This window comes from Neophocaena asiaeorientalis, unplaced genomic scaffold (assembly GCF_003031525.2).
Source record: "Neophocaena asiaeorientalis asiaeorientalis breed wild unplaced genomic scaffold, Neophocaena_asiaeorientalis_V1.1 scaffold98, whole genome shotgun sequence".
NCBI classification, from domain to species: domain Eukaryota; kingdom Metazoa; phylum Chordata; class Mammalia; order Artiodactyla; family Phocoenidae; genus Neophocaena; species Neophocaena asiaeorientalis.
In genome coordinates, this window is record NW_020172459.1 from 3,372,736 (window position 1) to 3,390,860 (window position 18,125).

Below are 18,125 nucleotides of genomic sequence, written 5' to 3' on the forward strand. Positions count from 1 at the left end.
TATATATATATATATACACACATATATGTGTATATATATATATGTATAAATCAGGTTTTTTGCTTGGTTCTGCTGTATATCTGCATGGTTCTGCTTCATATTACCAATATTCTTATATGTTTATTTTAGTGCATGTATTATGTTTGACTAGCTAAATTGTATATCAGTGGCATTAAGTCCACTGGGTTTTATTAAAGTTGTTTAGTTTCTTCTGTTTATTTATCAATGAGTAGATGACTTTGCATGCAAATTCACATTCACCCACAATATCAGTTTTATTGCTTGGCAATATTCACCAAGAAACCTAAGCAAGGAGCATATACAGGTTCTGAGAGCTCTCACTAAGACAGACTGGACAGATGGAATTTGCTCTTCCCTCAGTAGGATGACTGGCTTTCTATTTAATGCCTCACTAATACTAGCCTTTGTCAAGGGGAAATCCCCTGACTTCATGTGAGCAGGGAACATGTGGACAGGGGAAAAAGAAGGAGAACATAGTCAACGGTCCTCATTGCAGCAGGTGAGCTTCCTTTGTCAAGGTGAACAAGTGCTGTTGTTGCTCTGTCTCTTAGCAGTACCTGGGCAGGTGATGTTTCCCTTGGTTCAAAGAGCAAAGGAAAGGTGAAAAATGAGGACTTCCCTCCAATCTATCTCACTTATGTTAGGCTGTTTTCTCTTCAGACCACTGGTTTCTCACAGGGTTTATGCTACTCCAGAACTTTATCCTTCTCTTCCTGAACTTAGCTTGGGTTGGGTGGGGGGACTACAGAACTCATAGCTAGAGTTTATTCCCCATTTTCCTGGGACTCTGGAGTCTCTTATAATTATCTCTTCCAAGTATATGGTTTAATCTCCTTTCTCACCCTTCCATGGTTTAATAAGGCTTGCAAGGAGTTAATCTATTAATCGATCATTTCAAAGAAAGAGCTCTTAGTTTATTTAGCCTTTGAAATATTTTTCTTCCAGTGTACTAGCTTTATTTCTCATCTTACCTAAAATCTCTTCCTGGTTTGTTTGAATTTATTTGTGTTTTATGTAAATTTGTTATTAGTTTTTTGTATTACTAATAAAAAATATTTATGATGAGGAATTTTCCTCTGAAAAAAATTCAGGCTCTTTCCTAAAACTTTTTCTGTAAAATGTACTAATTTTATTACCTTCCAAGTAACATTTGTCCTTGAATTGTTTTAAGGAAAATATTTAATTTCCAAATAGTCACTTTTTGTTTGTTTCTCAGTTTTTTTTATTGTTTATTTTGTTGTTTTAAATTTTGTTATCATCAAGACTATATCTTATAAACATTCATTTGAATATTTGTTGTGGGCACCTTTGATCTATAAAATTTTAAAAATTTATTTGAAAATTTACTGATGTTACTTTTATTTTATAAATCAAAATCTCCTTTAGTTGATGGTCTCCTGTTATTCAGTGTAATTCAGATTTAGGATTATTATAACTTCTCATGAATTCTATTTTCTATTCTTGTAATATATTACTTTTCCTAACTGAAGACTTTAAGCTATAATTTTTTATTGGGGTATAGTTGCTTTACAATGTTGTGTTAGTTTCTACTGTACAATGAAGTGAATCAGCTATATATATACATATATCCTCTCCCTCTTGGACTCCCCTCCCACCTCCCATCCCACCCATCTAGGTCATCATAAAGCACCAAGCTGAGCTCCCTGTGTTATACAACATGTTCCCACTAGCTATCTGCTTTACACATGGCAGTGCACATATGTCAATCCCAATCTCCCAATTCATTTCACCCCCCTGCCCTCCCCAATGTACACACATCCTTTATCTACATCTCTGTCTCTATTCCTTCCCTGCACATAGGTTCATTTGTACCATTTTTCTAGGTTCCACATATATGCATTAATATATGATATTTGTTTTTCTCTTTCTGACTTACTTCACTGTGTATGACAGACTCTAGGTCTATCCATGTCTCTACAAATGACCTAGTTTCAGTCCTTTTTATGGCTGAGTAGTATTCCACTGTATATACATATCACATCTTCTTTATCCATTCATCTGTCAATGGACATTTAGGTTGTTTCCATGTCCTGATTATTGCAAATTGAGCTGCAATGAACACTGGGGTACATGACTCTTTGAATTATGGTTTTCTCAGGGTATATGTCCCATAATGGTATTACTGGGTCATATGGGAGTCCTATTTTTAGTTTTTTAAGGAACCTCCATAGTGTTCTCCATAGTGGCTGTATCAATTTATAATTTTGATTTTAATATTATTTTGTGGCTTTGTTCATCTTTTATTTTTATTCTTCATTTATCATTTTTTATAATTACCTACATTTAAATGATGTTTATCCCAGGGTGCCTATGTTTAATGGAATAATTTAGTCCTTTCATATTTATTATAATTGAAATATTTTATTGTGTCCTCTCATTTTATAGCAGATATTTACTTTTTTTTTTTTTTCCTGTGGTACGCAGGCCTCTCACTGTTGTGGCCTCTCCCATTGCAGAGCACAGGCTCCAGATGTGCAGGCTCAGTGTCCATGGCTCATGGGCCCAGCTGCTCTGAGGCATGTGGGATCTTCCCAGACCGGGGCACGAACCCGTGTCTCCTGCATTGGCAGGTGGACTCTCAACCACTGTGCCACCAGGGAAGCCGTACTCTACTTTTTTTAATTGTACCTTCTTTTTAAATTTTCTTACTTCGCTTTCTGTGATTAATTTCATCTGTTTCTCCAATGCTGCCTCTTCACATACCAGCGATTCCCTTAACCTCCTCCACACACAAAGGTACAGACCGTTTCTGCCCCTTAATTTGAAATCCTACAAAGCTTGCAAAGTTTAGTAAACTTTTTGGGTCATGAGATCATAATAATGTAACTGTATGTCTATATTTATACTTTATTTATATACATGTTTATATTTTATTTACTTAACTACCAGTCAGTCTAAGATGAAATATCTGTGAAATATTTACTTCCTTGCTAATGTGGCCACCTTCTAACTTAATGTATTTTGCTTGAGTAATTTAAACTATTATATTCAGCTCTTATTAATGTTGTTACAATATGTGTGTATGTTCTTTAACTCATACTTAGCATTTATATTACACATTTCTAAAGAAATTTTTATCATATTTTTAGTCTCAGCGTAACTAACTTCCTACAATTCTTATCTTACTTTTCATCTTCTTTTATTTTGATCTTAAGATAACTTGATCTCATAAGCCTGCAGACTAAATTGAGGGAGAAAGGCGAGTGTAAATGTTTTTTAGGGTCATTCTTTTGAAGTTGTCAGGTCTAACTGTTTGCCTTAAAGTGTTCATTTATTTATTCATTTAATTATTTTTTTGTTGAACACTGCTATGTGCAAGACACTGTTTTAGACTTTGAGGAAAAAAAAATGGGTGAATTTCCTGTTCTAGCATTTATATTTTAATTGTCTATGACATAAATTATTAAAGATTTAAGTAGAGCAGATGCCAACAAGAGCAACAAAGAAAAATAAAACAGCCAAGGGCTCAGGGAATACTGAGGTGGAGTTATTTTGAACATGGTGGTTGTGGACATTGCTGCTTGAGAAGGTGACCTTTTAGCAAATGTCTGCAGGACATGAGGGAGAGAGTCACCAATATCAGTTAAGGGAGTGTTCCAGAAGGAGGAGAAGAGAAGTCATGATGTTCTTGCTCCACATGAAGAATGCAGGGTCCTCCAAGTAATACCAAGGAGACCCGTGGGCTGGAGTATTAGGAGCATGGGTGGTGATGTTGGAGGAGTAACAGGCAACAATGGCAGAGAAGCAGTAGGAACTGGGGTCACATCTTGGAGCATCATATAGGCCACTATAAGTTCCTTGGCTTCTACTTTGAATGAGAAGTGATTAGCTAGCACTGAGTTGAGTAATGACATGATCTGACCTATTTTATGGGTCTCTGGCTACCAAGCAAAGAAGAGAGAAAGTGTATAAAGTAATCAGCAAGAGAACAGTTAGGAGGATACTGCAATCATCTGGATGAGAAACATGGTGGTATGATCATGGTGGGAGTAGTGAAGATGGCAGAAAATGTAGGACTCTGAATTCATCCAGAATAGAATGAATAGAATAGAATGTTCTGGGTTATCAGATATAAAGTGTGAGAGAAAGAGAGGAGTCAGAAAGAACCCCAAGTTTCTCAACTCTATTTGAGAAATAGAGCTGTTATTACCTGTGGGTGAGGAAGTATAGAAGTAAAGATTATTTGTTCAACATTGGCATATTTAGTTTGCAGTGCCTATTGGATAGCCAAGGAGGAAAATTTCAAACACATGGTTAGATGTATGAACTTGGGACTCAGGGTAGAATTTAGACTGGCTGAACCTAAGATTCATGGTTTATAGAATTTTTTTTCCCTAGAAATCTACAGATGTTGACTTTCTGTTCTCAAAAACAGTACTGCAATCCATATCACATGAATTTTATAATGAAATGAAAAAATGAATGAAAAATTTCTTATTACATTCAATGCAAATGGGGAGAAAAGAGTTACTAAATGATCTTTAATAGCAGTCATTTATCTTATGATAATATATCCTTTTAAAAATATTCTTACAGTTATGTATCACTATCTTAAATTACATTACCATAATTGCAGTTTCTAAATCTTCAGATTCAGAGTATAAAGTGTCTTCTGAATCACAATAAGATATTGGCAGTTATTCACAAAACAAAGGTAGCAATTTGCCTTTTAAAATATAGGCAAAGGATCTTGATCTCTTTTAAAATATTATCAAGGGTAAGCTTATATTAGAGACATATTGCAGAATTTTTGAATTTGTATTTCTTATTAGATTAAATTCATTGGTTTTCCTTCTCAAGAGAATTGCATATTACAATATATTAACTTATCTTAAAAGTTAACCTGAAAGCTTTTGCCAGATATATATCTGGTCTCCAGCAATAGGTCTTTTTCAGTGTATCAGTCAGTTATAACAACTATTTTTAGATTTACAAAGTCTACACTAGTGCCCTAGATATTCAGCACATGCTCAAGCAATGACATTGTCATCACCGTCTCCATCTATTGGTTTGCACTTTAACATGGGTTTTAGAATCTATCCTCTTTCAAGCCATCCTTCTGCACATCTTTAATTCAATTTTCTGCCATGTCAATCTCACCCTTTACTATTTTTTAGGTAGTTGTAAATTCTTCACTGGAACTATTTTCCCAACTTATTATTTTCTTTTTTTTAACTCAGTTGGCTTCAAATTTATCTCAATTTGTTGTCCTGTCTCATTAATCATCAAGGTCACACTTCTTTGACATACATATAAAGTAGTTTCTATGTACAATTTTATTCTGATTTATGGAGTTAATCTCCAAGAGTTATTACTTTTATACTTTAAAATTTCATTATAAGAACTACGCTTTTGTTTTTGTTTTTTCAAATTTCTATTGCCAACACCTAACACAACCTACTATTTGTCTCAAAATATTGTTCAGTTTCTTTTTGGATGTGCTTTTATATTTTCCTAGACACTGTTAGACTTTAGACTTCTCCATTTTGAGTTTAATGTGAAGATCTGAATGATTTAAATTTATTAAGCAAAAGAAGGAGAATGACAGGGTTTCATGAGTTGTTCCACAAGATAACTTTGTTTCTGTGGTTTTCTTTTGTTTGCTGGAAAGCCCATTAACAACCAGTTTTCTGTTGGATGATGATTGAATAATTTCCCTGCACTATCATCAGTTGACTTGGCAGAGGTGAAAATGACTCTACATGCAGAAGAATTCTCCCTCACATCCTGATCTTGGTCTTCTAGGTTAGAAAATGTTCCTCATTAGTGTCAGTTATTTCCTCTTGTTTTAAGAATTCTAGTCAGAAAAAAAGAAACAATATAGGTTAGCAACCATCTTGTTCTGTTTCAAAGGAAGTAATCTCAATAGCTCCTAAAATTCTTTGCTCTTTTGCGTGTGTCCCTCCAAAATAGAGGTATGGGTGGCATTTTTAATTTTCCACATTTGATTTTTATAATAGTTAATTACCCTTTCAGTAATAGTAGTTGCGTCTCAAGATCTCAGGATATATTTTCAATTGAAAAAATTCAATTGAAAATATCTTAAGATCTTTCCATTTGGATCCATCTCCACTACACTTCAAAATTTACACTTGAACTTTGAAGATGTGTGTGTGTGTGTGTGTGTGTGTGTGTGTGTGTGTGTTAGAGTATTCATTCAATGTACGCACCATTCTCCCAAAAACTTCCATATTCTCCAGGGCCATGGCTGTTGGAAAACCTATTTTTTGATCATTTCTCTTTTGATTTAATCAATAAAATGAAAATAGAAGGAACACTAGCTTAGTAGCTTTCTCAGGACCATTTTTGAGCAGATGTTTCAGGAGCCATAACAAGACTTTTCTCTCACTATAATGTCAGATCTTTTCTTCTGTTATCTCCAGATATGGGTCTGGATTACAGACTAAAAATTATGTGCAGTAGAACCACACTAAACTGCAGCCAGTATTTAATGTGAATCAGAACTTAAATATTTGTTGTAAGCCACTGAATTTGGGACCTGTTTGTTACTGCAGAATTATTTGACTGATGCAATGGGGATTTTTATCTACATTTGCTTTATTTTGGTTACATAGTTCATTTTAGGGAGGAGTTTAAGAAGATTTTCCAAGCTACCATTTTTTCCCATGAATAAGTTTAATTTAATTTAATTTAGTAATTGAATTAAATTGAAATATATTACTAAATTTAGAATATGCTTATGTGTACATATACTCATAATGTCATAAGATAAATGTATTGAATTAATTGTGATTTCTGTTTTGGTCTAACTTCAATTGGTGTTTTGTCTATCATATTTCTGGGCACTGGGTTAAATTTCTTCTGACTCTAAATTAAATACTTTTCCCTTTCTACAACAATGAGTTTCTTCTGTATTCCTGTTTTAGGCATAATTTGAGAACATAGTTAAAGAAAAATGTATAAATAATTTACCTATTGTATAAACTTGCATATCTAAAAATAGATTACAACCATAAGGTATGTATATCACCAAGAAGAAAAGTGATAAATACTGACTCAAATTGTCCATCCAACCTGGAATGAGCTTAGTAAGTCTGAGGATAGGCAATTAGAAAACCAGTCAGGTGGGAGCAGAAAATGTATTAGTCTGTCCTTGGTGATCCAGGACTTTATTCTAACTATAAATAAAGTGCATTAAAAAACAAATTTTGGAAAGTAAGTAGAGGTTGAATTATGCCAGTTTCTTTCAACTGCCACTGAGAAAAATATGTAACTACTCCATAATAGGGAAAATCTTTTGTAATATGAAAAAGGACATACATATTAGAAGGATATTCTGCAAGGAGAATTTCTATTTTGAGGAGATGTTCAACTTCTCCCTACTCCTACATTTTCTCTTTTAGATAAAGAGAACCAAGTCACCAGTAAGCAATATCTGTAGTACCCAGTTTTTTTTTAACATCTTTATTAGAGTATAACTGCTTTACAATGGTGTGTTAGTTTCTGCTTTATAACAAAGTGAATCAGTTATACATATACATATGTTCCCATATCTCTTCTCTCTTGCATATCCCTCTCTCCGACCCTCCCTATCCCACCCTTCTAGGTGGTCACAAAGCACTGAGTTGATCTCCCTGTGCTATGTGGCTGCTTCCCACTAACTATCTATTTTACATTTGGTAATATATATATAAGTCCATGCCACTAAGGAGACAAAAGACCTGTATGTAGAAAACTACAAGACACTGATGAAAGAAATTAAAGATGGTACAAACAGATGGAGAGATATACCATGTTCTTGGATTGGAAGAATCAACAATGTGAAAATGACTCTACTACCCAAAGCAATATACAGATTCAGTGCAATCCCTATCAAACTACCACTGACATGTTTCACAGAACTAGAACCAAAAATTTCACAATTTGTATGGAAATGCAAAAGACCCCAAATAGCCAAAACAATCTTGAGAAAGAAAAATGAAGCTGGAGGAATCAGACTCCCTGACTTCAGACTATACTACAAAACTACAGTAATCAAGACACTGTAGTACTCAGTTTTGAACTTAATTGTATGTAGCCTAAAAAATGGCTAATCCCTTTGGGCATTTCTATGCTGTCATCTGTCTGGATTGTCTTCATCTTCTTACATAGGTAAATTCTCTCTTATATTTTAATATTAGCTTAGTCCAGGTTAGGCCAATCTTTTTTTTTTTTTTTTGTGCAAATGTTGTATTCTCATAAAGCCACTGTCTCTTTCTAGCAGTTGTCACATTCTATTATCATTAGAATATAAGCTCCTTAAGGACTCTTAGTAGGTGCTGAGTAAATGTTTGCAGAATGAATGGAAGTTAGAATGAAAGAAAAGAAGGATATATTAGATTATTTGACTCAAATAATTAAATTTGGTATGGTCACAATCTGAATTGACCTACATCTTTAAAATGTGACACCATTACAAATCAACTGGACTCACCAACATTTTTTTTTTTTAAAAATAGAAATTAAAAGAAAAACAATATCAAGTGCTGGTGATTATGCAGAGCAACTGGAACTCTCATACACTCTTGTGAATGTCAAATGGTACAAAACCCTTGGAAAGAACTTGGACAGTTTCTTATAATGTTAAACATCATCATGAGACTCAGCAATCCCACTTCTAGAAACTTACTGTATAGAAATGAAAACATCTTCACAAAACCTATAAACAGTTGTTTATAGCAGCTTTATTCAAAAGAGCCAAAAATTGAAAACAAGTGTTTATCAACTGGTGAATGGAATTATGACATATCCATACAATGTAATATTCTCAGCAATAAAAATGAACTATTGATATAAGCAACAATAGAGATACATTTAAAAAGCATTATACCAAGAGAAGGAAGTTAGACATAAAAGACAGTTTATTATAAGATTTTATTTAAATGACATTTTAATAGAAAAGACAAACCAGTAGAGACAAAAATCAGATTGTCAGGGACCTCTCCTCTGGTGGAGGAAAGGGATTGATTAAAAAGGGACAGGAAATAGTTTCTTTTGTGTGATAGAGCTGTTTTATTTTTTTATTGTGGTAGTGGTTAAAGGACTGTATAAATTTGTTTTGCCCACCGCTTTAAATGAAATAAAATGTCCTGCAATCATTATTTACATTACATCCCTACAAAGCTAGAATTAGCTAACATAAATTATGAATTATTTAGAAAATTAAAGAAAATTCACAAACTGAGTGTCTACTTTGTGCCAGCATCAGGCTATGCTCTTTACAATGTCCTCAATCATTTAAGCAATGCCAAAAATTATCATCATTCCCCTCTACAGATAACATCTAAAAACAAATAATTTAAATATATTGTGTGACAGGTAGGTATTTATAGTGGGGTTTCTAACTAGATTATTCTGACTGTAAGGCACATGGTGATAACTGTTTGACAGGAGAACTGTCATTCTAAGCATTTCTTGTCACATAGAATCATGTTATTTTCCTGTCTACAATGTTTCCATTTGTTTTCTTCACATATTGAATAATATCCACTTTTCTCATCAGGGGCCCTAAAGTTCCACATATACAGATCTCTGTCAACCCCTCTAATACTTTCCATCCCATTTACCCTGTGGTCCCCATCTCCATACAGGAAAGGAATTTTACATGTATGCATCCCTCCTCTTGGAAATGCCTGAATTCTACTCTTCCTATAAAAGATTGCTTTCATTCTTCAGGGCTCAACCTAAATGTCATTTTGTAAGAGATATGTTTCCTCACTACTCCACACTTGATATTATAGTTTACTATCATTTTTTTCCCAACAAAAAAAAACCCAGTATACTGCTTAGGACATAATAAGTTCTCAATACATATTTTGAATAAATGAATGAATAAATGAATAAATTCAGTTTAGACTGCCATAAGTAGGCACAGTGAGAAAACTCATAATCTGGCTCAAAAGGAAAGACCACCCAAAAGGAGAACTTCTGGCTTTCAAAGCTGAAATTCAAGGTCTGCATATATTAATGAAAATCAATAAATAGTAATAATAGTCTTGCTAGAAAGACAGAATCTGGGATTAAATCGATTAAGAATGTTGTCTCTATGTAAATTAGAAACATCAACTAAATTAAACTGCTGAACATGGAAGATTAAAAGAATATTAATGAGCTGATGGAAACTTGATAAGATTTCCAAATTTTTTTTTTTAATTTTAGTTCACTAAGAACCAAATGTAGGGAAAAGGCATTTTGAGAGTGTTGCATGCTTTCTGAATGTCTCACAACCATGATTTGCTGAAGGGCACTGCCTGAGACCTTCATCCTCTGAACTAAAGTAAGAAAACAGGCTGAGTCCTTTTTTTTTTGCAGTACGTGGGGGCCTCTCACTGTTGTGGCCTCTCCCGTTGCGGAGCACAGGCTCCGGACGCGCAGACTCAGCGGCCATGGCTCACAGGCCCAGCCGCTCCGCGGCATGTGGGATCTTCCCGGACTGGGGCACGAACCCGTGTCCTCTGCATTGGCAGGCGGACTCTCAACCACTGCGCCACCAGGGAAGCCCGAGTCCTTTTTTTAATCTTCCGTGCACGTCAGAAATTAAGCAGGATTCTTTCAAAGATCAGAACATGCTCCTGTGGAAACTTTTCATCCTGGTATTATTTTTGAGGCACTTGTTTTCCTGAGATAGGTATGCTATTTTATTGCCCTGACACCACCACCAGCACGCTTGAAGGGACAGAACTCTCCATCCATTTGGTGGGCCTCTAGCTCCCCACCTCTCACCTCCAGAAACATAACCTAGTAGGAGTTAAACTTAGAACTGATCTTCCACACACAACTGCCTCCCTACCTCCCAATACATAATCAAGATACTAATCCTCACATATCATTTATTTCCATTATCTCTGACAACACATATCCATGTGTCTTCATCATTGGTACAGAGATGTACGTCTCTAAGTACCAGCCCCCACTCTCTCACTCCCAATTCCTGCAAATTCTTCTCCTGTGTTTCTAGAACTCAGGTCAATGAGCAATTCCCCTTGTTTCTTCAACCTCTTCTCTGAATAATTCCTTCACCTGTTTGCTTGAACGTAAGTCTAACTGACACTGGTAACATCGCTTCCACTTAAAATGGAGAATTTTAATTCAAATTTCTGCTCTAGTTATAAAATAAAGATTTATTTTTTTATGATAATAAAGTTGGGCTTCTCCATTTTTACCATGATTCTCCTATGTTTGAAGATTAGACCAAGTATTATTATCATGAATAGATGGATATATGTATGGATGCGTGGAAGAATATTTTGATGAACAGATAATAACTAAGTAAAAGGAGACACAGTTTTTTATAAGGGTAATTCTCCCACAAAACTGACATTGAATCGAAGTCTCTAGTTGTCATTTAATTCTGTATTAAAGCTCAAAATGAGAAAAAGATGGTTGAAGAGGCTGCAGGATTTTTTAAGAGTGTTCTATGACTACATGTAAATTCCCATCAGATATTTGACAAGAGTTGAGTCCGGCGTTTCTAAGGATCTGCTGTCATTAGGCTTGTTAATAAAATAATTTCTTTCAGTTGTGACCACAATCAAAAGGGATTTTTATTTTCAAAAGTGGTGAACTGTATAACATCATCAGCACAGCATACAAAATATTGGTGATCTGTGGGAAAATCCGAAGGATCAGATAAAGGGGGCTCAGAGAAAAAGGGAATGGAGTCTGTCCCTATGTTAAGAATAAGGCAGCCAATTATAATGGAATGTGCTTTTGAGAGAATAGTGTTTATGGAAATCTCTGGTAAAGACTTTTGAGTAAACTCTTTACATGTATAAACAAAAAAATGGAGAGCATAGCAATATTATTAATCATAAAATCACAAATTAAATACTTATAGGTGGTTATTTCTGCAGTTTAATGAAAAATGTTTATATTCACACTTCCTTTTAATTCTTTAAGTTTAGTATTTCTGTAAAACATATATCTAAAGAACAAAATTCCATGTAACTTTTTTTTTGGTAAGAAATCTATATTTGGGGAAATTAATTATGGCACTGAGATCTAAAAATTGAGCCTCTTTCTTCCCATTCTCATGTGACATTTAGTGAGATGAATTTTCTCAACTTTAAAGCTGAGCTGAAATACTCTTTTTAAAAATTAATTAAGAAACCAGTATTTGCAGCATTAGTCTAATAATCAAACCCACAGAGTAACGAATTAATCTTCCCTAAAGTGGAACTAATATCTGGGTTGCCTTCCAAGGCCTCATTTTGGACACGTGCAAAAGAGACAGATGACCAAATGTGCCACTTGTTCTCTCCAGAAAATGATCCGCAGTGAAGTCGGATGATGTTTGCTTACCACTGGGGTTTTAAACTGCATTTTGCTTTAAAGCACATGAAAGGGAGGGTTATTAAACTAACGATCAGGACATAATTTAAACATCTGTTCTTGAGGGTTCAGGGCCTCTTCCCAGGGCCTGTGGCCTGGGCGGAGAGGCAGAGCTTGGCTTCCTACAAGGGGACCCTGTTCCCATCACCATGGCACTAGCTTACTCTTCACATGTGACTCCCTTCTCCTCTTGGTCTCAGAGGCCAGGATGCTGTTTCTTAATACGCCACAGGATCATCTGTCACCGAGTCTTCCAATCAGCAGACAGTAATTAAGCTACTCTCTTATAAAGAAGGCTCGTTGATGATGATAAAGAAAAATGACAAAATGAGGAAAATAGAAAAAAACAGGATGCCTTTTTGTATATTTTGGTGTTCATGTGGTCTTCTTTTACACAGTGATCAGGGGAGATGGTGTCTTGATTGACTGACTGAATTTAGGATCCAGAAGTCCTCCCAGCATTAAGCTATGTATCAAAATACCGTGTAGGCTGTGGAAGGTTTAGATTTTCAACTTCTGAGATGAAGTGTTCCTGCTTTAGTGTTGCCAGAAGGCTGCAGTAAAGAGAGACTTCCTTTTGTGTTTGTTAGGTTTACTCTATAGTACTTTAATTTGTTTATGGACTCTTGCTTGAAGTGTTTGAATATTCCAACCAGAGGATGGGAGAGATATTTATAAATTGTGTCCTATTACTCTTTTTCTTATAAATTTATTTTTAGAGTTTATTTTAAATTCTGTATTTAAATTTGATCAAAAAATTGATAAGGAAGATTTTTCAAGCTTCTATTACGTTCGTATTCATCTTTTAGCCAGTTATACTGCAAGAACTGTGCTTTGGGAGGAAAATATGGATTTAAAAATTATTGACTCTTACACTTCCTTTTGAAGAGACTAGTAGCATTAAAGGACTGTTATTGATACGAACAATATTAAAATTTATTCCCTACTATGTCAGGGGTCTCTTAGCTACTTTTAAGGTATTAACTTTGAATTAATTGGACTAAACAGAATTTAAAAGCTTCATAATTTGAATAGCTATGAATTTGAAGTATGAAGTTTTGTGAAAATATTAATCTCTCTCTTGCCAACCAGATAGGCTGTTGGAAGTGACCTCTAAAATTGACATTTAGCAGTAGACTCACTTTAAAATGATATATAGTTGACATAATCATTACATTAGCTTCAGGTATACAACGCAGTGCTTTAATATTTGTATGTATTGTAAAATGATCACCACAATAAATCTAGTTAACATCTCTCACCATAGTCACACATTTTTTTCTGCGATGCGATCTTTTAATATATACACTCTTAACAACTTACAGCTAGGCATACAGTATTATCAGATGGCTTTATTTAAATCTTATTTTATGAACCCTTGAAATCAGAAGTCTGAGAACCACTAATTTAGTAGAAAGAGCACTACTTATGGTGTTAGACTCTGGCCTGAAGTCTGAGATGGCCATCTAATATTTAAATAACAGATATTTTTACATGATACACAACTTTCAAGTGGTTTCTATTACGTGCAGGAGATGCTTTGAAGCAAAGGAATAAAGGACACAGCCTCCAGAGCCACTTTCTGTGCTGACATCCTGGATCCCCCTCTGATTAATATTGTGACCTTGAGCTGGTTCTGAATCTCTGTGCCTATTGTAAAAAAGGAGGATATTAATTATATATCATGATTATTGAGACAATGAGTTAGCAAATGTTCTTAAAACAGTACTGGAAACAAAAAAAGAGTACTGGTACAGAGTAAGTGTATAAAATGCATAAAAAGTGTTTGCTATGATTATTGTTATTAATTTATTTAAATCAGAAAAATTTAGTGTAAATATCATGGCATTTTGGAATGATGGGCTTTGGAATCAGACACATCTGCATTTGAGTCTATTACTTTCTAAATATACGTATTTTCAAGGCTGTATTTAACTTTTCTATTCCCTATTTTTTCATGTGTAAGAAAGAGGATAGGAACAAAATTTACTTCAAAAATTATTACAAGGACTAAATAAGGCATGCAAAAGACATAGCTTTAATAAACACATAATACGTGTATATGTGTGTATGTGTACTTGCATGTAATATGTATGTAATCAAGATGTCAGTGGGGGTCTTCTAGCCCCTGAGCTAAAAAGGGGCCTAGAGAGACATTAATTAAATATTCTCTCAGAAGCTCAGGACCTTCCTTACTCGTTAGCAAATCTGGGCATCTTCATTAACTGTCCATGCCAGCTTCAGGCTGCTGTTCAGTATTGGGACCATCTCCACATCTCATGCTGCATTCACCCAAACAGTTCAGTCCTTTCATTAATATCAATTCAAACTTATCACAAGATGGAGCCAGTAACCAGAAAGCAAGACAAGCAGCTTCAAGTGGAGGATTTGCCCACATCCAGCTTAAAAAGCCTCTTCATTCCCACCATGGAATTGTCTGCCTCCTCTTCACCTCACCTTTTCCTCTAGCTTTACTCCACTTTTAAATTTTCTCTCATCTCTCTCCTCTTCCTTGGGATCAAAATAAAAGGTCTCACCTTATTTTATGGAAAGTAATCTGGCCAACTTTTATGGTCTTGGTGAGGTTTGATGCCAAAGCATAGAACTAAAAGTATGTTTTTATGTTAATGTCTATTCATTTGTTACCTCATGAAATAAAAATGGATTTATAGATTCTAGCTAAATTTGAAGGGGACATTTAGAATGCTATGACAAAAATATAAAAAATATGTCAGACTTCCAATTAAATTTTCAGGGCTCCAGAGAACACTTAATTATTATTTTTTTTTCATCCATTCTGAACATTGAGTCACATAATTGGAACTATTTAAAGAACAGATTTTATTTATTTTATTGAAATATGGTTAATTCATAATGTTGTGTTAATTTCTACTATACAGCAAAGTGATTCAGTTATACATATGTATACATACTTTTTCATATTCTTTTCCATACGGTTATCTCAGGATATTGAATAGAGTTCCCTGTGCTATACAGTAGGACCTTGTTGTTTATCCATTCTACATATAGTAGTTTGCTTCGGCTAATCTCAAATTCATACTGCATCCCTCCTCCAACCCTCTCCCTCTTGGCAACCACAAGTCTGTTCAAAAACACATTTTAGATCTTTACATTAAAATTTACCATAATTCTATGGATGGGAAATGTTCAGTCAGTAACTATCCTGTGATTGTCTTTATTTTATTTTTGTTTTGTGAACACACATCAGAAATCATCTGAGGCCAATTGTGACCCAAATATGAACATCAGCAAGAACCAAAAATTAGAATTTTGAGGGCGTCTCTGAATGATGTGACAGTAAGCTACATGAGAATGAACCATTCTCCCCTCTCCTGCAAGGTCTTGGATGTATAAACACAACTAAGAGCAATGTGGAAAGAGTGGCTCAGTTGCAATTAAAGTATATATTACTCAACCTCAGGTTGGTCATTTGTAAGTGGCGGTAACAGCTCTACCTCGCAGGATGGCTATGAGTATTAGAGAAGATAACGTAAACAAACCACAAGGTTGCACAATTGCTCTCATTCCTTTGGGTGTTTCCTTCCCCATTGGTTTTTAGAGACAGTCATCTTACACGCTGTAATGTCACTTTCCTTCAAATGGTCCTCTGCTCCAGAAAGTAAGTTCAACAAGCTGATATTATTCCATTGCTTTTCTCACATCTAAAAAGAAAGTATCTAGTCCAGCCATTACCACCCCTCTGCCCCATAGCCCTAGTGTGGCATTTTGATCCTTGACAGTTTGTTGTCCATGGTATGTGGTGCATCTGAGGGCCCCCAATGAACACATCTTTGCAGAAAAACTCTTACTGACCAAATGCAGTAGCTTTGCAATTTTGTTCTCGAATATGTCCTGTTAGCAAAAGAATTCTGTTTTGCCTAAGAAAAGCAGTAGTCTAGCAGAAAAAATTCTGGTTGAACGTTTTTAAGCATCAAATTTGGAAGTGCTCAGTTGATGAGTGAACTGAGAGATGAGTTCTGACAATAAGTTTTTAGCAGAAAACTTGGAGGCTTTCAGCAGGGTTGGGGTGAGGGTTAGGGTTAGGCTGTGTGCAAAGGCACTACTCCTAGGAGCTAAAGGAAGTTCAGAATGTCTGCTCATTTCTACCTGTACTGTCTTAGGAAAAGGTTGAGTCAGCCTGCAGAATCATTTGAAATCAAAGTACAAGTAATTACAAACCAGAAAAGAAGCAACCACTTAAAAAACTCACACGTGTTTACTTGGTCCTGGAAACCAACTCTGTGCATCAAGCCCCTTCAAGGACAGATAGATCTTCCCCTCTCTCTGATTTTGCTTTGTTGGAGACATTCTCTTAACATTACTTTAATACCCTGGCTGCCAGTAACAGACTTGGATTGATTGTGACTGCGTTTGATCTACAAATTTGCGTTTGTTTGGGTCTTAAATGATGCCAAATCTGACCCAGGACTAGTCTGTCATTTCCTCTGGCAGGGCTTTACAAGTACACCTGTAACTCAGGTGTACAAAAGCAAGGCACAAGTTCTAGGTGTGGTGATTACTTTTAGATATGTAGCCCACCTTGATTTCTTAGAAACACAAATAAACTCGAAAGTAAAAGTGGCAGTGATACTATGCACATTCTTAATTATCTGCATGTTTTATATTTATAATGTCATTTATTAAAGTATTTTACATATGACATGCATACATGGGTATTCCTACCCTCAAGCAATGCTTTCCTTATCTTTTCTTCTTTTCCCCCATTTTATTTTTGAACACATTGCTAGTTTATATGTTTATTTCTAGAGGGACCAAATACTTTTGAATTCTTTCTCAGAGAAAACAAAGGCAAAGCAAATTTCTTTTAACTGTGTTATATATCTCCTTTATGTCCCCATAAAATGCAGCTGCTAAGTTTCTCTTTCATCTCAACACCTGCATTTTATGATTCTTATGATATAATATCTTTTATTTGTGACTCCTTAAAGTGAATTTAAATGCAAACAAAAGAAATGGGATTCATTTAAAATGAAAGGCAGGATTGGCAATACGTTTATCTGGACTAATATTTTTAAATACCTATCGACCCAGAAAAGATTCGTATAAGTTCTGAAAGACAAATAAATAAACAATCTTATCTGCCATTTAGTTACCTCTTATTCCTTTCATTATGGATCACAATTGGAAAGTTTTGACCAAATTACATGTCAATCTCTAAATGGTAGGTGGTATTGTAATACTCAGATCTGAGTAATCTCTGCTTACAAAACCATGAAAGTCACAACTTTTGTATAACTCAGGTGCCATAATTAATTACACGTTCAAGTTGATAAAAATAAAATGCTTAGCTGAAATTGGTTGCAACACTTCTCATAATTTTCATTGTCAGAATTATAAGTGAAACTTCATAATGAGTTTTCTTTCCTTTTTTAGTAGCATAGATATAATCAAGAACCAAGGTCTCAAAAGTAGATGCCACGTTTATAGTCTAACTTTGGGACACAGAGGAATGTCAAGGGGAAAATACATGAAAATAAGGGAGTATTTTATCAAACAACAGCTTTGCTGAAAAATATGCTTCTGACTGAACTCCAAGGCTTTAGGGGAAACTATTCTTCGACCCACTCTCCTTTTAGGGTAATTCAGAACTGAATAAAGGCACAGAATGGTTGTAACTGGCTAAGAATCAACTTCAAACGTAACGTCTTTACTTTTTTTTTTTTTTTTTTTTTTTTTTTTTTTTTTTTTGGTGGTGGGGGCCCCCCCCTTTT